Here is a 19,131-nt window from a genome sequence, read left to right as displayed (position 1 = left end):
CCATATACTGGCGAAAGTGATTATTGCTCAATGAGCACGTTTGATTGAACAAAGACGTGATAGGAGTTAGCTGTCTTGTAGCGAGTACGTTGATCCGCAGATCGGTCTCGCGGAAAGAGGAGAGGACACGAAGCCTCCAATGAAATATTACCGGTGACTAAGGGCGTTTAAGGGGGTAAGCAAACGAATTTACGGTTCGCTGTTAAATCCCGTGAAGAATACGTCTGCCCGTGGGAAAGTCGGAGCTTGGCTGCACGTTAAGGTGTGTTTTGCGAGATGCGACACGATGAATCCGCATATCGTCGGCTTCAAGTTCCATTTCGTAAAATATTTCTATCCTACGTCACGGCACGAGTGAACGTTGCAACGACGACGTGCTCATCCCAATAAAGCGTTACGAAAATTCGTACAGTACAAGTATGTGTGTGCGTGTGTGGGTGTGTGTGTGTGTGTGTGTGTGTGTGTTCAGCAGGTTCTACTTCCATTTTCGCAGACTCGCAAACGAGAAATGTCAGCGCACTTATTCGCGTGTACTACGAAATTTCGTACGCGAAGCGTTCCATAGCGCTCGGTTACGCTTTGTTGATTTTATACTTCGTTAGAATTCCCCACGTCGCCGCTTTTGTCGGCGGTTTCATTACCTAATAGTGTAAGTACGTGTCTTTATTCCGAACAGAGTTATACAGTATATTTCCAAAAACACACCAATTTAATACTTTACAATTGAAATAATCGCCGCTTGTATTATCAGATTGAACGTGAAACACCGCTTTGTGTAAAACGTCAGTTTTTTAGAGAGATTCGCTATTTCAAGAGCTATTACAAAATCGCGTATGTTATGCTAGTAAATAAAGAAAAACAAAGAGGACGCAAGACGGACAGAGGAAACTATTAAATAACTGTGAGAACTTTTTACTTTTATTCGCGCATACACATTCCCTATATTAATATCATCATATATAAACGTAACTTATCCGAACAAAAGCCTTTTCGGAATTTTCCTCTCCTGCAAGAGCGAGGTATATTTTCTGGAATTATGTAATTACGCAGGCTATCTCTTGCACAAATTTATCTCCTCTAGATATATATTTGAGAAAGAAAAGAAATTCAAGTCAAAGTGTTATCGGGAATATAAGCAATTGGTAAAATTTTATCAAGTTGATAAGAATGAAATCTGACTAATTATATAGGTACTTAAGAGGGTGTTGGAATGATGAAATTATTGACACATTACAGCCGTATAAAAATCTCCGAACTACCTGAAAAAAATTCTTTTACAGAATTGTAGTAGACGCAAAATTAGAAAATGGAACATTAACAGTAGGATCTTGCAAAAGATGATATGCCACAACATATTAGATAACAGATGTATGCATTTAAATGCATAAAGTTCAAATTTGCAAAAGCAACATAAAAATGTAATTGAGTGGATCGTTCTACTGTTAGCTCTAAAGTGTTAATCACGAAACATGATGTACAGCGCAGGATGCCCGGTTTAATTAACTCGTAATTTTATAGACTTAGTGAGCGAGAAAAACGTACAGAAGATAACCAATCGCAATTTTCGCGAATATATATATGTCTTTCATTATTTTAAATTGTAACACCGCTGAAAAAAATGTCTGCACAAAAGATCGCGATAATTATGCCCCAAGAATGGAAATTTATTCGATATTTATGAGTACAAGACACAACCAATTATTTACAACACCTTGAGCGAATTCGCTTATTGGCAATCGATTATTTAAATCTGCGTGAGATAATACAAAATCGTCTGTTACTTTGAAGCATCCAGCTCGCTCGCTTACTGTCAGTTATGAATATTCTAGTCGATTCATAAAAGTATGGTAACAGATTTTACTGTTACTTCATTTCAATTTGATTTCTTCAAATGTCTTTATCAGACTGCTTTTATATAATTAATTATTATCATGTTCCTGTTTTATTGTATTATTGCAGGCTATTTAATATCTTTTTCTTAAAATTCTTGAAATATGTACTCAATACTCAATGTTGCATACAATTGCTAAAATATTTAAAAATGTAGCTAGATAAGCAGATTTAAAAATAATTTGGGTCATCAAAATAATTATGTAAAAATACTTAAAGTAATTACCATCAGAATGTTAAAACATTTTGCGACGTTATCGTTATTTAAGTGTTCGATACACACACAATTATTTTGATGATTTACAAAATTAAACAATATCATAAACGGCTCAAAGATATAAAATCAAATTATTAATGACCAAAGAGTTACGAGCCTAAACAGAAAATTTAATATAAACAATTCACATATAAATAATTACAGACGTTTCGACCTATAATTCAGATTATTATCAATGTTAAACAATATAAATAATTTTAATTGTAACATACATAAATAAATTTAAATTTAAAATGTCTAACCTAACATACATTCTTTATATAAATCTAAAATATATCTATTAATGTTCGATTAGGTTGGAAATAAACCATTTTCAACATAAAATTTCTTACAGTCGCCTGTGCCACATTTTTCTTCTTTTTAAATTAAATGATGTTCTAGTCACGGTTTTCCCACCTTGTAATTGTAAAATTCGTTAAACAAATGGACAAGTCAGTAAACTGTAAAAATTGTAAAATACAATATTATGTATTGTGAGTAGTTTTATGATAGGATTGTATTTTAGACTTTTGTTGTTTAAGACTGTTCTTTTCGTGTATAGTCAAAGAATTAACGACTTTACATCAATATGTTCTCCCATATTCTTACCATGTTCAGATGTCATAATTTCTAGAAAAATTTTTTTAATCTTATTACTCCGAAACGTCAGCTGTCCCAGCAGGCCTAATATTTTAAACCGGTGATTCCGAATTATGTCTTCTTCCTGAAAGCGACAACCACAACTTTTTGTCGGTCTTACCACTTGGCAGTGTTCTCATGCACGCAGAACAGACGGGGTTGAGCTTACATTTTGCGACCGCGGATAATTTAAATTGCTATAATTTAAAGCAGAGTGGTGCATTAACTCCAAGTAATCATCAAGACATAATCCTTACTGCAAAATGAGATATCCGTCGTTTACTATTTGTCACTTAAAATACTTTTGAATTTATTACAGACGAAGCCATGAAAAACGTGGCTTACGATTAATAATAATTTGATTAAGAGAAAATTCGCACAAGCATTTAAATTCAAACTGCTCTCCGTCAAAACTGAACATCATAAGAAAAGTTTTTTAATAAAATAGATAATAAGCATATATATATATATATAAATAATAGGAATATTCTAATATACAATTACATGCTATTAGAGAGAGAGAGAGAGAGAGAGAGAGAGAGAGAGAGAGAGAGAGAGAGAGAGTGTATTATATATATTATGTTATACATACACTGGTATTAATGTCATTATAATATAATATTATCATTACAAAAAACAATTTACGCACATGTATTAAATATTTCAACATTTATAATATAAATCACTCTCTATTCATTTTTATTTATCCAATAATAAAAATCGCCCTTATATAATATGTCTTTAAATTATTTGTATAATTATTTATTAAACATATTGAAAACAATGGAGATGAACAGCAAAAGTATTAATGTAACACTAATGAAAAGTCGATAGTTTTCCATTTTAAAAGGATGACCTCTTTCATGTGCCCTTGAAAAATTAATTTTTTAAAATAATTTTATCATTATTTGATAAAATCTCCCTTTGAAGTACACAACTTCTGTTTGAAATATTTTTCCGTACGTGTTTAAATTTTCGAGATATTCCGGTGTTTTGTTTTAAGTGCCTCACCCTGTATAATAAGTATTCTTCAAAATATAGCGTTAGCCGTGCAAATTAATTTCTGCGAACAATACATAATGGAAAGCGTCATGCGATTAGCGACTTTTAAAAAACAATTGCAAAAAAACGAGAAAAACATTTTTTGTCGTAACTGTTATTTTTAATGTAATAATAGCAACCGCACTCGTTTGAAACTACATAGTTTAATCAAATTTGCATTCAAACCAAATCACTAAAATAGGATGATTTTTTAAAAATCCAAATTTCATTAGAATATCTTTTTAACTATACATACGATATCACGATGAGAATTGAGTATGATAACGGGTTTCTCTGTAGAAAATCTCATTTTACTTAACTTAATTTCCGTGATATATATATAATCTTTAAAACTAATCTGGGTGCCGCTACCCAGGCACTATCGAGTTATCTTCACGTGTAAGAAATATCGGTTATTATCGATCGGAGATATAAAGCTGGCGCTATCGCGCATGTACGGAAAACTACGGGATGTAATTTTGATGAGATATTAAAGACGTCTACTTTCGTCGTAAAGGAGGAGGCCGACAGCGCGATCATAAGTGTACGTCTTCGTGATGAACGGGAGACGCGCGCCGCCATTCCAGATACTTTCAGATTCAATAGCTTCTCCGGAGCAGGGGCAAAGGAATCGATGAGCCGAACATTTTAATTTTGGCGAGAATCATATTCACGACTGAAGCTGGATTGGAAAGAACCCTGACGCGGTTGGCAAGTGGTTGCTGGGAAGAGAAGCCGCGCGGTGGAAAATGCGAACGACGCCGGATGAGAGGCTACAATTCCATTTGTCCCATTTCAAAGTGAAATAGCTTATAATGTCGAAATAAAACGTCCGCTCGATTCTTCAGGAGCGTCTGAAGTCGCTCGGTAAGAGCCTGAAAAGATATTCCAGACCGAAGATGGGCGCGGGATATGGAAATCTCTCAGCAACGGTTGGCCCGCTTCTCGCGGCTATGATAATCCGATCCAAAATCGCATACACCATTTTTTACCCGACAATGAGAAGTTATTTGTCAGGAGAAAGTGTATAGATACGTATATATGTATATTTAAGCGAACGCGTTTTTATTCAATAGAGAATAATCTTTTGAGGCAAGAATCTTCCTCTTCGTTTTGAATTTTGAAAAGAATTTCTACACGGAAAAAACAATGTTGCTAAAATATCTATAAATTTAGCTGAATACAGATCCAAAAACATATCTAAAAGTAATTTTATTAAACCAGTCAGGTTTAAATTGGTTGCTAAAATGTCAAAACTTTTACAATATCGCTCATTAAGCTTAAGTATTCTATGTAATTAACTTAATAATTCAACAAAATTATTTTCAGTTATGTATCCAGCTAAATTAAAATGCTTCTGCAAAATCATTCTTTCAGTGTGTGCACGATAAAAACAATCATGATTGCATTAATAAGATATATTTGATTAAGCAACTTTCAGTAAAGTAAATAGAATTTTTGGTTATTATTATATAATCAAATAGTTTGATATGCAACCAGAATGTTTGAATGTAATACCGGCTGATTAATTGATTATTATGAGTGTGTGTGTGTGTGTTTTAAGTTAATTCAACCAATCGTTTTTCAATGTATAAACGAACGAAAAACGACAGAGCCATTAAGCTACAAGTAGTAAATTTCTAACAATTTTCCGTAAAGCTCAAGTTGTATTTGTGCCTATTATATAATTTATAAGACTAAAGTTTTACAGAGTTTTATATACCTACGTTTCTCCTCCCTTGCCATTAGCCACGTAAATAAGGCTTTGTATCTCTCCGCATTTTGCTGCATCGATGCTCACGCAGAGAAGGCATTAAGTGTGGAAAAGCTGTGGCTTTGAAAGAGAGTGAAACGCGTTGCATGACGCCGGCATGGCCGAAAGACGCGACGGGCGTAATGAAATTTCCTCGGCAAACGAGCGGCGCCCAACTCTACGCAGTAACACCGTAGTTACGTTGTTCCTTTCGAACTTTCCGCATTTGTTAGCGTACAGGCGAAGGAGTGATTCACAATATCTACCGGCATAAAGACCCGTCGCGAACTTTCCCTCGCGTTGTACCGCCATTGTCCCGCCGTTCCCTCGCGGTATCTTTCTGTTGCGGATGGGAGAATATAGGAAAACGTGTCCAGAGTAAGCAGCATCCGGAAGTGACCGCGAGTTCTGGCCGTTTACGATTCTCCGGATTGCGCTAAAACCGGAAGTGGAGTAAAGTCGAATCGCGCGCGCGATGGAAAGTCGAAGTTTTTCAGCGCGAGATGTGATTCGTGAGACTTTTCCCCGATCGACTTTAGGACCAAGGAAGGGGAAGAAGAGGAGGCACAAAGAGATTGCCGATGAAGAGATAACGATCCTCCGCGAAAACGTGACGTTAATTGGAAGAGAGAATCCGATCGATCGCGCTGGCTCAATACCGAGCGATCAGCGATTTCAATAGATATAGAACGATCCTTTAATCCATTTCACCTAGTTAAGAATACTTCCTTATACTTCTGAGTTGCCGGGTGGCGACACCTTTTCGTGACTGCTTCTCATCTCGAGAGCTGATTATGATAAATGGGTTAACCAAAGATCATGTTTGTCGATCTAATTTCAGAATGTCCAAGCATCCCACGTGAATCAAGATTCTTTTGTCCTGAATCTCATTAAACGTGATCTCATTAAATATATAATCAACTTCTATCTCTGTAAGCATAATTTTTACTGTACATACTTGATAAGCGTTATAGTCCAGACGTTTTTAAACTTTTATATAATAGTTTTTTGAGAGCAAATATTAAAATTAATCTCCTAAAAAATTAGACAAGTTGAGCTTACTATATGGAAAGAACTTTGCTGAAGTATCTAAAATAGATAAATACTTATAATAATTTTGTTAGGCTATTTTAGAATAATTAAGTAGGAAATTCAGACATCGCGTTAAGCTATAAAGTTTTCTAGTAATCAGCTGAAGCGTCCTATAACATAATTATTTTTATAGTCTAGTAAAACTATTTTCAATTCTATATTAAATTAAATTTTTAGATACTTTAACAAAATGGTTCTTGCTGTTTATGCATTACATCTATTAATGAATGTATTATCCATTACAATTTTATACTGGTTATCAATGAAGGATGTTAAAAGAGGGCAGATTTTTGTCTAAAATGGTGTAGGTAAAGGAAATAGTGTTTTTTTTTTTTTTATAGATTTTGACCTTTTGGATACGATTAAGTTATAAAAAAATTCGTGACATTTGAGGATCTCGAAAATTGGAAAAAAACATTGAAATTTGGATAAATACACTATGTTTAATGTTTGCTCAATTTTCGAGATATTTTCCAAACGCTACGAACTTTTTAATAATTTTATCGTATCCGAGGTATCAAAATCAACAAAAAATATTTTTTCTTTTATTTATTTTTAGGCAAAAATCGGCCATTTTTATATCCTCCCTGCTATGGAAAAATTGAAGAAGATACGATGTGCTGTACAGGAACCTTAATTTTACCGGAAAGGGGATACGCGTGCGTCATTTCTGCTTAAGAATATTTAAGCGAAAAAGAAAGAGCTTAGAAGAGGCAGTGTGACGAGCAGCAACGAGACGAAGAAAAAGGAAGAGAGACGCACTTCTTTGGGCGCGTGCATCCGTGTCCAACTTCCATACAGAAGCCGTTCTCCTTACCGTTTTCAGTCAGCCCCGAGCTGCGCAAATCTCCCTCTAAGCCAGTTCCTCGTGTTTCACAATCCCGAGTGAAACAATTGAGTGCATTCGCGCCATCCCTGGAGAGAGAAAACGCAAGTGGGCATCAGCCAGATAGAAACGTACAGGCCCTGCAAATCCACCGAGAGGGAGGGTAGAGCATTTTCGTTCAATGCGAACAGAACAAGGCTTACCTTCCCGATGCGTTTGAATGAAAGCGACCGAGCACAACCCGAGGCACAACCCTCTTCTTTTCTGCACCTCGCACCACAAACGCGGTTGAACATCTATTCTTAAGCCAACGAGTAATGATAGATTATAATAGAATTAAACTTCGCCGTAAGGATGAGCGATTTTGAATCGGTTTTCTAAAGAATTGATTCTTCAAAAAATTGTTCCATTTGATACTCACACTATTTATTCTTGTTTGATGAACATTTGATAAATAACAAGGATGAGATCTTCAGAAAATCAATTCAAAGAGTCTCAAAGTCTTACCGAAAACATGTGAAAGACATATAGACTTACGATCTACCCTCACATATATTTAAAAATTTAAGAGAAACCTGCAAGATACTACTATGTGTGTTCTTCATACGTAAGTATTAAAATACAGTCATAAAAAAAGGACGAATAGTTTCCGAAATATTTTGTTTCATGCCAAAACATGTTAGAATAAAATATAAAACATCTCGTAAACTTTCATTTTAATACTTTATATATGCAAAATAATAGAAGAATAGTATTATTACAAAAAATCCACATATATTATAGAAGAATATTATTATTAAGAGAAATGTCATATAATTGTGTTGGTATTAATTTAGGTATGCGAAATTGTGTTTAATAATTTGAAATTTTTTCGTCAACTTCTATAAAATAACAAACCAGAAATAATATTCATATTTTTACTGCGTTGAACTTTAGAAAGGCGAGGTCGAAACTACATTTCGGCGTTAATCGGGAAGAAATGTAAACCAAAAGTTTCGCTAGTAATCATCGGTGAGGGGGGGGGGGGGGGGGGGGAGGGAGGAAGGAGGGCTGCCGGACCGCTGCGGAAGCTGCGTCTCGCGCTCGTTATTTCAAGATGGTGCCGTTCTCAGCCATCGTGCGGGAATCCCAGCCAGACGGTCAAACGGTCTCGCTCGCGCTGGCCGTGCCGCTGAACGTGAAATATCCGCGCAGGCGGAAGTTATAAATCACTTGGCGGCGGCGGAGGCGGCGGCGACCCAGAAACAGAAGCGGTAAGGGAATTCCGTCGCCCACTCGTTGCTCGAGGTCGCGATGTAATTTCATTTTATCTAGTAGTCGGCTATCTAACCGAAATTCTTCCGCCGCCTATCGGTACACACACAATCGCCGAGTACACAACAATAATCGCGGGGGTTGTTCTCTCTTATACGTACGCGCGAATAATACAAGGGGCGAAACAACCGACACGTTCCGCCCCGGCTATTTCGCATGTCTTCTTATTCGCTTCGTTGTGTTCCTCAAGGTATACATACGTAGTACAAGCGGGACGAAATGCGGGCGTGGATATACAGGTGTATACCTTTGACGAAGCGAAGTCGACGTCGAGAAAAGCGGATAAAAAAAGAAAAAAAAAGGAGGAAGAGAAACCCGCATTTAAATGTGTAAGATGATGTCTTGAAGCTTTATTGCGCTATCCCGACACGCGAGGAGCGACAGATTCGACTGACAACTAATTTACAAAGTTTTCTTCCTTTTGCTTATACTTATTTTATTATATTTATGAACGCATATATTGATTATTATTATAGAAAGTAACTTCAACTACTGTCTCGATTCACAGATATAATGATAAAGTGAAGAATAAGCGAGATATTGATGGAGCAAAATTCCGTCAACAAAGAGCAACGCCGCAAAAAGCAATCCTGGCGCGAATGAGAGAAATGCGCCATGAACGCCTTTCATTCAAGTATAATCAGAGGTAATTCATTTACAAGCCGATTTAAATGCGTCAAAATGCTTTGCGAGACGCGCAGAATTCCTAAAATGTCTTCGGGGCGACAGTTATCTTGATTCACAATAAAAGCACGAGTACAGGAAATCTGATGGCAAGCGGAAATCTCGAGGATAAATGCATACAATAAAAAAGAAAATAACACTCTACCGCACCATTAAGGTCTTCTCGGAGAGCCACAGTCTTCGTGATCCTCTTTGCTGAAAATCGCAGCAATGGGAGACAAAGACGCAAAAAGAAATTGCGCGGTTATCTTAGAGATGAGATGACGTTTCTTCTCATTTTCTATTTATTCTACTGGCTTGAAAAAGAAATCACTGACTTTATTGATTTATTATACTAATAAGTCTTGCTGACAGAATCCGAGAAACTAATTAAAAGTTTTCCGACAAAATATTAACAGATTCAATAATATCGCTTTATTCCATTTAATTTTCTCACTTTCGTATAAATAGAAAGCTGCATATCTTCCAAGTCTTGGAAACTTATTTCAATATAAACTGACATTAATTTGAATGGGCGTCTTTAATTTTTACAAATGTGAATAACGAATTCAAATGAAACTTAAATATATAAATTTTACGTCAATTTGTGTATTACGACTTTAATGTGCACCACTACGCACTCTGAGGGCATTCAATTGAATTTACTATAAGGAACGCGATAGTGTCTCGCGCCAAACACGTATTCAGCAAAGTTCGTGTAAAACATCAGCGAGATATCCGCAGCTATGTATATTTACGATTTAATGTCTATTCTACAACAGTTGTAAGCGGAATTTTAAGTGGTTGTAATTGTAAGAATTAACTAATCAAATCGAATATGAAGAGAATACGCGATTGTGATTGGTCAATTCTACAACTACAACCACTTACAGCTACGGTTACAACTGGAAGCATAGGATGTTTATTGATTGATTATAATTTATATATAGGATTATTTATTCTGCATATCTCTTCTGTATGCTCCTTAAATATTTTATCATTTTTATTACACAAAAGAAACGCTAGAAAATTAATCGTTTTTAACAAACTAATATTTTATGAAATGTTAAAAGTCTAGAATATATAAACGCATTTATTTACATATTATTATTCTTATTGTAATAAAAAATTTGCATGTCGCAAAATATTATAATTGATGTAAAAATAAAATTTGCCCAAACACACATTTAAAAATATCGTTGTCAAGAGACACGTGTTTTGTGCGATCAAGTGTATGCGTAATGTCTAGAATTCTAGATCCTAACTAGAAATGATCGATAATTAATCAATGTTAATTTTAATTATATGAAATGTTGTATGATTTGAATGAAACTATACATATAATTATCTATGTGTGTGTGTGGTGTGTGTATGTAAATTACATTTTTTATATCTTAAATAGTTTTTAAGATCTAATGAAGAAAACTAAAAACTACCTTATTAATAAAAATTTTTCCGCAAATAAATTTTAGATAAAAAATCACATCTCTTGTAATCTTTCATAAAGTTATACACCAAAAATCGTAAAAGCTGTTAGAAAATCACAACTGAAATGTTTGGAACTTCAGCGGCAGCTCCAAACTGATGCTGCTCTTGCAGCTTGGCATCGAACATGTTAAAAGTTCTAACATTTGCACCTAGCGCAAACGGCCGATGTAGATAGTTTTCTACCCCCGTGGCGATCGAGCGTGTTAAAAGTTACTCTCTTACCGCTGCTACAGGAAGTCGATCATCGTTACACCACTAATATCTAGTTTCCGATAAATGACGAGCGACTCGCTCCTCGTTTTTCAATCTTCAACGTGAGTGAAAGTAATTGCGGCTAACGCCAATTAATCTTGTCGATTTAACGAACGTCGATCATTCCTGTCAATACGTAAAAGATATCAATAGTGTTGAGCCTCCAGCTCCGGTTTAAAGAATCTTTAACAGCTCGAAATAAACTCGACAATGCTATATAAACAAATAAATTTTGAATCAGCCAAACTCCGCTTCTTTCTCCAATCTGGAGATCGATATGATTTCCTTATGTCAAATGTAATACAACTTACAAATTGTGATTTTCGAGATATTATTGTGCGAATGTATTAAATATATAAAAATTATTTCATCAATCATCAAAAAAAAAAAATTAAATTAACTTCACAGTTCATATATTTTAATATAAATATTCAACCATGAAAATCGAGTGATTAGAAACAATATACTATACGATTTAACTGTTAGCAAGATTTAAATCTTAATATTTACATTTCAATACAACAGAAACATACGTTTCTCCTTATCTTCTTCTAGCAGCTTCTTTAAATATTTTCTTTAGAATAATCGGTCTGTTGTATTTAGTAATACATGCTCCGTGATACCGTACAGATATATAATTGCAATGCAGAGCGATCAACGTAATTGGGTGTGGAATCATTTTGATAAATTAGACAAGTTTCACACAAAGTGCAAGTATTGTAAAATAATTATTCAGAAACATAGATGTAAATATACAAAAATAATGTGTCTGAAAAGACACTTACATTATACTCATAAAATATGTGATGACAAAGATCTCTTAAAATGGAATAACGATTTTCACTTTCTGTGGCAATATTTCAACAAAACAGATTTATTTCTTGCAAAATGTAAAATTTGTGAAAATTTAATTTATAATGTATATGATAAATCGAGTTTAGGAAGACACCTGATACAATGGCATCCAGATGAAATAGTTATCATACAAAAAAAAATTACACATACTTGGCTATCATCACATTTTACACTCGATATGGAAAATCGTAATATAAACTGCAACCATTGCAATTATTCTTCTAAAATTTATAATGGATCAAACATGTTAAAACATCATTTAAATATATTTCATGATATAAAACAAGTAGAATTAAAATTTGATGACGAAATTAAAGATTATAATTCTAATATATGTGCAACATCAATACAACAATGTATTATTGAAGAAAATGCAGCTATAAGTTTTCATCATGATAATATACAAGCCACAAAAAATGAACACAGGTATATGTTACGAATATTAGTGTTTTATAACGAATTCGGTTGGCCATAATGGTGTACACTGGTATATATTAAAATTGTTGTACACTGATTTAATTTGAGTGTAAAAGTGAAATGCGCAAATATTTCACACACACAAATTATAAAATACATATTTTATTTAACAACACAATAAAATGTATCGAGGACAAGGTACAAACCCGTTTCTATTTATATTAAACACACATTTTTACATAAATTTTTGTATAATATTTAATATGCACCAGTTCGCATTAATTACATCCAATCGAACTCACTATTATTTGTTTTTTGAGTAGTTAATATGTATTCTATTATACATAGAAAGTACATTAAAATATTCAATAACATTTAAAGATATGAAATCTCTATAAATTTATATTTTAGTAATCTAATTTTTATTATATTTAAGATTTAAATGTATTTTGTATACATTGTAATTATTTAAATTAAATATTCTTATTTATATATATATAGTCATTAATTTAAATATATGCTATTATCTGAATGTTCAATGATTAATATATTTTCTCATACATAAATAACTACGCAAACATTACAGAATATAAATAATCATTGAGCTTGACAATGCCTTTATAAGACATATGAATAATAAAAGGCTCAATACTGATTTTATATTCAACTGATATGCATGATCGCAATACATATACGATCCTGTGATTCTAATTATACCGACACTTTTCCTGTTTAATATCATCACTCTATGTATACATACAGGTCCAATCAGAGATGTCAACAGAAATATGAATTCTATAATTACGGCAATAAACTGATATTATTGTTTATAAGAGTAATGATGATGATAATCTTGGCTTGGATATTTTCGGATTTTATATACACCTTGTAAATAATTATTTGCTTTGCGTTATTACTTAATATAAAATAATTTTACGATTGTATGTAAAGAATCAACTTTTTTATAAATATGTAATTTACTAATTGTTTTATTCAGTTTTTACTAATTAATGTAATATCGCTAAATATTTGAATATTCTTATCTATGTATCAATTTCTTTATATATTTTATATCACATGACGCTTTATTCATGTTTCATATAATTTATACTGATGTATTATAATGACAATTTATACATGTATATGTATACATATTAGAAGTATAAAACTTCCCAAACAACATTTATGTTACATAAAATATCTAAAGGATATGTCTTTTAGATGTTTATATATAGACAAAAGTCTAGAATAATATCTTTTTGATATCTTATGCATACTATCAAGATTTTGTGGATATTGAAAATATTTAAAATAATTATTATATTTAAATTATTTAAATAATTCTAGTATTCCTATGCTAATATCCAAATAAGGATAATATATATATGTATGTGTGTTCATAATTGTCTAATCTGTATACATATTTAATTTATATATTATTTATGTATTAAAAAGAAATAAATAAGTTACTATATATAGAGAATTTTCAAAAATAATAGTTATAGTATTTTTAATATTTTTTATTCGTATTTGTTCAAAGATTAGAAAATATTGATTAAATATAATTAATATAATTAATACATTTAAAAAAAATTGTGTGAAAGAGAGAGAGAAACAATACAATTTTATTTATTTAATTCATTAATAATTAATCAGATATGTATATATGTATAATTTATTTATTTTAGTTTTCCTTTATTTATCTGTTAACGATATCTTCGTGTATTGGCATTAAATGTACTGAAAAAAATTAATCTTTCTTATTCTAACAATATTTTATGGACTATTCGAAATTATAATATTTTATTGCTTCGCATATTTGGAGTTTTTATTTTATAATTTTGCTTTTACTTATATTTGTTTGTACTTATTCAACAATTAATATATGTAGACGAATTGTCTCTTCTTGGCAATGTAAGCTAAAATAATAATAATTTTATTTTATATATGTAGACGGATTGTAATATAAATAAAGATATTTTAATTAATAAGATAATTTTTTAAATAAAACATAGTAATCTATTTAACCTAATAATTTTTATGATATAAAATTTACATATTCCGCATAAAACGGATAAAACAAATTCGTTGATACGAATATATTAGATAAAGATTGCTCAGTAAAACTCTTATTTAAAGAAGCCCTTTCTAATAGAATTTTTTTTTTGCCAATATTATTTGATTAGTCAATAAATTTTTGTTAAGGACAAAATAATTTTTTCGCATTTCTAAAAAATTAATAACTTAATTTTTGAGTTGTATCACTTTTGAAGTATATAATTGAGGGAACAATATATGACTAACTGCAGCTTTATTATATACATAATATTTAGAAAATAATAAACTCGCTCGTGCGATGAAAAGTATATAGAGAACGGCACGTACATATATTTATAAATATATTTCGAGCGAAAAGGAAGCAAAAGCACGTGAGGCAAGTACGAAACCCATATGCATATACACGTCAGAGGTAGGTCTCGGCTCTACTTTACTAGCGTAAAACAAACCTCGCGGAATTGCGAAACCAAGCAGCTCCATGTCATCTTTGAAACTGACTGCTTGCTACGTGCGACGAAAATTCATGCAGAGTGAGTACCTATAGCCGGCGCGTCTCTGGCGAATAAGCCAGCGAGGAGAACTCAGGTAGATAGCACGGTGAAACTTCCGGTCAGAAGTTACACCCGTCGCCAGAGACTTGGCGGAAACTTCCTCTCACCTTGAGAAACAGAAGGAGAGAGAGAGACAGAGGAAGAGAGAAAATCAGGAGGTTGAACAAAGTAAGAAAGGGAGATTATATATCCCAAGCAACGCGAAATGGCCGGTTCGATAAATGATTCACTATTAATACAGTTATTTGATAAATTTGAGTCGGTTTAATTTACTAACCGCGGTAAGCCACGTTAAACAATTTTGCATATAAACTCGGAACGTTTTCGATGGATCAGGCACTGCTCGAAAGTTTGCAGATTAATTTTTAGGAATTTCTTAATTTTCTTCGAAAAAGTAATCATCTCTATTTCTGCTGCTAAAAATTATTTCAATAATTACTTGTGTAATTTCTATTTTTTATTATTAGTTTTATCATTTAATATTTATAGTCTCCATTTATGCATTTCAGGAAATTAAACTAACATATTAAAATAATTCTGCATATAATTTTCTTGTTGCAAGTTATATATGTATTAATATGAAAACTTTTATATATTAATACTGAAACGTTGCTGTTCCAAGTTTTATAACTTGTAAAACTTTCAAGCAAGTTGAAATTTGAATGTAATGCGCCAGATGCAATTCCGTTAATGTGTAATTTCGAACATCTCTCGATAAACTTATTCTATAAATTTTTCTTTTTACTTTAAATATCCCATGTGTACGATAATACCATTGAAAATAAAGTGAGAAGCTAAAGAATCAGTCAATTAATGCAACTATTGTAACACGTGTAAAGCTATGTGCCTAATTATTCAGATTAAACTTATCTCGTGAACAACTCAATTTAGGAACTCCGAGATGGTTTCTTAAGTACATAATACGGTATTGTAGCGCTCCAACTTCCGCCAGTGCTCTCTTCTAGCTCTATAAATTGTATGCGAGTTTCCTAAGTTAGTATTCTAATAATTTCTCTCACGCTGGTAGTTCTGTGTACTTGAAAATTTGTGATACACAATAAAGAATAACAACTATGCACAAACACTAATTACAAAAAAAAATAAAGAAATCGACATCAATCGAGATAATAAAATATGTAAAACACAACAAGATAAATATCGATAGTTTTTATTTAATCAACTCGTATACATGATATTCTAATAACATTTCTTTTCAACAATTATGTGGTAACTTTTTCATACATTAATGAATTTTTTAATCTTAGACGGTGTATCGTTTGAAATAGTATCTTTAACGAATGTAATTGTACATTTGCAACTCACAATTAGTGCAATAAATTTATATGTTTTAAAAATACATTTAACATTCAATAATATTAATATATCACTCTTGTATTCTTTTACCAAGAATTTATTATTCAGTACGATTATTAGAATCCCTGATATAATTATCTACATAATTTCCCTTTCCGTTATTTATGATGTCAAATTTTGTTTTCTCAATAAAACTGTCAAATAAAAAGAAAATTTTTTTCAAAAACCTTATATTTCTTGGGAGAATTTTAAGTAGCATTTTCTTTTAAAAACTCTATATATCTCTTTTGAAAAGTATTAACTCAAATTGATTCTGATTAAAATGAAAAAATTATTAATTTTCGTATAACGAAAACATGGAAATACTAACTTTTATAAACAGAAATTTATACGTGTAAATAGACTAATAAGCAAGCAATGGAACAAGTTTTCGGTAAACTTATAATCTTTTCGAATATTCTGTAACTTCTCGTCTCATTGACGAAGGCTTGAAGTTCCATCGCCTGCTACAAGAAATATTTTCTAGACAGCTTCTATTGTTCAAATATACTCTTTGCACTCATTTCAACCTCCACACAATGAATAGCATCAATGAACGATTTAAACTTTTAGTAACAATATTGATAACATCTCAATCACTTCACAAACGCTATATAAACGAGTACAATTACTTATATATATATATGTATGTTATTATCAATAATATATTAAAATACACTTCTTTTTAAATAAAACAATATAAATTATTCCAAAACTTAAATAATTTTACATTATTACCTACTTCAACAATTTAATTGCGCTATAATCCATTTACTCAAATGTCAATCATATTTTGCTAACTGTTTACATCTAATAAAATTAATTGCATAGTTAGAAGCTCTCCATTAATGAAAAAAAAAGCACATTTATTTTATATGTGTAAGGTTCATAATTTTCAATTAATACGTGCTCAATTTAGTATTAATATATCCCAAGATATAAACGAGATGAGTGGAAACTTCGTATAAACTGCACGGTTAAGATTGATTACATTCTCTCCATAGCACGTATAATTCTATAAGCTTACCTGCTTATTTACGCTCTCAGCAGCTCATTTCATGAAGTAAAGTAATTCAAAGCGCTAAGTCATAGTTAATGACATAATAAAAATGCAAAATTTTTTATATTTGTTAAAAATAGAATTTTTTTAAATTCCTACGAACATCAAATGCATTCAATTTTATAAAAAAAAATTGGTTTTTCTTATTATTAGTAATTTTTTTGCGAAAATTTTATGAAAGACAATTATTTATTAGTTAGACTTTTTCAAAATTAGAAATATTTATAATCTTATAATTAAATAAATTTGTTCTCATGAATAATTTTAAGTAAAAATCTAATTAAAAAGAAATTAATCTAATTAAATAAAAAACAAAATATTTTATTATCTATTTGTTGAGACTTGTAATACTTCAATAAGTTCTTTTTTTTCACTTCCAATTTCCAAAAAATTTATACATTCTTGCTTGTAATATTACTCGAAAGTTCGTAAATTATATCCTTTGTAATTTTATCTTGTTATAATTAGTGTATGCATAATGTCATTTATATAATATATAGTTCTTTTATAAACACTTAAAATTACTACGTATTCTTGCATAACTCTCTTTTAACATTAGTAGCATTTATTTCATAATACTGAGGCATTAATGATTAATCACAACACAATGACTTACAGTTTTATTCATATAAATATCACAAGAGATTAGTTTGCCGGTATACGCGCATATATATGATATCTCGGTTATGCTCATTTATATATATAATCACTTATGATTAAATATATTAATATTCTGATTGGTTATATAATAACATCATCAAAAATATGTTACATACAGTCAAAAGTGATTCGCTTTAACTTCCAAAATTTCTTTTGCGACATAAATCGCATATCACACTTTTCGCTAGTAAGAAAAGATTGACTTATTGAACACGTTGTGCGTATAATAATAGTGATAGAAAAGGTCGGTAGTTTATCGCAAGATGAAAGACACTTTTAAGTGATGTTTAAATTCGTCGGTGAACATCGTCACTCAACAACAAGCAACATTGGAAGACGATAGTGGTATAATTATATATATAAAAAGACTTTTATAAAATATAATAAGATGGAATTTTAGAAGGTAGTAGTTCGTCAAAATAAAAAAAGAAACAATAGAGAGTTGTGTCTGTAGAAGATTCAACATTATTATATAAATATAATTAAAAGTTCATTGATAGATCCATTGAAATGATATTTCCATTCAATAATAAGCAATGGTGGAAGACATTCAATATGTGCAGCATATAACAAGAAATCTTGAATGTCAATATATAATTTCCCGTAAAACACGCGGGACAGCTATTTTGTAGAAATATATTTATTGATAAGAGTGGAAAGCTTCTTAACATGTTCGTTGCGCTGCTATATTATTAAAACATGTGTGAATTTCGAGACAATACAGCTTTCTACAATATTAAACTTGAAACTTCAGCCAACGCTAAAACATTTCCTGAAAATTTCCGGATTTTTATTCAAACATTCAATTAAAATGGAGAATTTTTTTATATAACTTTGAAATAAATTGGAATGTAAGCAACACAAACAAAATAATTAGTAGAAATTTCTATATATATCCTTTTCTATAATTGGAGATTATAAATATAGAAATTAAAGTAAAATCTATAAAATAAATACAAAGAC

This window comes from Cyphomyrmex costatus, unplaced genomic scaffold (genome assembly GCF_001594065.2).
Source record: "Cyphomyrmex costatus isolate MS0001 unplaced genomic scaffold, Ccosl1.0 scaffold76, whole genome shotgun sequence".
NCBI classification, from domain to species: domain Eukaryota; kingdom Metazoa; phylum Arthropoda; class Insecta; order Hymenoptera; family Formicidae; genus Cyphomyrmex; species Cyphomyrmex costatus.
This window is presented reverse-complemented; position numbering follows the sequence as displayed.